Source organism: Silene latifolia, chromosome 6 (assembly GCF_048544455.1).
Source record: "Silene latifolia isolate original U9 population chromosome 6, ASM4854445v1, whole genome shotgun sequence".
NCBI lineage: Eukaryota > Viridiplantae > Streptophyta > Magnoliopsida > Caryophyllales > Caryophyllaceae > Silene > Silene latifolia.
In genome coordinates, this window is record NC_133531.1 from 24,503,988 (window position 1) to 24,505,792 (window position 1,805).

Consider the following 1,805-nt stretch of genomic DNA (forward strand, 5'->3'; position numbering starts at 1 on the left):
CAGCATTCAGCAATGTAGAGACGGAATAAACTCATAAAGGGAACTAAGATTCCGACTTAAATGTGAATGAGTTCTGATTGTACATTGTACAATTCTGTTCTCATTGTGGTGCACCTCTTTCATATCACAGATTCAAGTGAGACCCATTGCTTTCATAATTGCACTTGTTCAATACATAAATCTCTTCCATAGATGAATTCAATTCCATTAAGACAAAGTTAGATACGCGCGAACATAAGAAAACTCGTAGAAAAAACTTAAAAATTATACCTCATACAACATTGTAATGTAATGTACAAATACATGGTAGAAAAATGGAATCCATTGTAGGTAACAAAGTGTAACACCCATAAGTTACAAAGTAAAAAACCAACACCTTTATAATAAATTAAAATACAATAGAATTTGTTTAGCGCGAAATTAAATTGTAAGCGATATAAATACATAGCATGGCGATCAATTCAAGCTATTACATTCCAGGCCCAACCTGTGATCCACTGCTTATTACATTCCATTAACACTATAAAAGAGAAGAAAATTAAATCAGAAACCAAGTAATTTTCATCAAATTATTAAATCTTACATAATAAAAACCGTGTTGGCCAAAACGTTTGTAAATTTACCAATGTTTCGATTTCTTAGAAGCTTTTTTCTCCATTTCCATTTTCTCGAATAAACTTCCGTCATAAACTGCTCTTACTGTGCCTTTCTCCAATACCCCATTCTTATTCTTCCACAGATAGAAGAGGATCTTCCATTCTATATAGGAACCAAACCTGAACATAAGACGACATATATTAGAGCCATTCATAGGTAGTACGACACTACGACTCATGAACCTCACCCTCACGATCCCAACAGAAGCGGTTATGAACAATGTAATAGCTCGCTGGTTTATGGGTTGGAAAAGACAAATTCCTTGTGTGGTCTGTCCAATTTCGCATTTGTTCATCTCGAATGCATGGCATGTGATATGATAATTGGTAAAGAGTCGACAAATGACTCTCTTTTGATAAGGTTCAAATCCTGTTATACCAACATGTGGCTCGGTTTACACAAAGAGAGCTGCTTACCATCCTAAAAAGTCCTTTGGTTGTCTGTTTGCCTTCAGCATCTCTCCAAGTTCGTTACTGATTAGAGCATTACCATTGCTATGTGCATGCTTGCTGAAAATCACTTCAAACTTTGATCGAACGAACCTTTGAACATACCCAAAAAGTGTTAAAAACATGGTGCAAGAGAGTTTGTCACACTCAAAAGTCATAAGCAAGTTCAAAGAAATAATTTCTGTACATTAGTCATTTATAGTCCCGAAAAAGTCTCAACAAATTGTAGAATAAGACAGTCTCACACACCTTCCTTCGGTGTCGTAGACACCATAATCACTCCCATGTTTTGGCTTTGGCTATATTCTTAATTTCAATTGGAAATAGAAATGATGGGAATTTCCCCTGCAACACGTCAAGGCAACAAATAAGTAAAAAGTTGAGCTCAATCATGAAGACTTCAAGTAAGCTTAATTAGTCTTAATGATTCTCAGTAGCAGTGAACACGTATTAACACGACATTTATGTGGACACTAACGCTACTAATGTAATTTCGCATAGCGAACATAACTCACATGGAGCTAACCCAATTAAGCCGTTATAAGATCAACCAAACCTTGTGTAAAAACATCAGTCTTATCAAGCGTAACAATCAAGTGGAACCTGAAAACCTCAACAAAGTATGGCCATGGGCACTTTCAATCTATATGGGCACATTATTAGTATTATGTTTGAAAAAAGATGTGCCCATAAATTTAA

The 1,805-nt window shown here is 35.5% G+C and overlaps 1 pseudogene; it reads right to left on the bottom strand.

Annotated features, from left to right (window-relative positions):
- Positions 1-364: 364 nt before the first annotated feature.
- LOC141658666 (putative peroxygenase 4) lies at positions 365-1,537 on the bottom strand (annotated as a pseudogene).
- Positions 1,538-1,805: the final 268 nt, after the last annotated feature.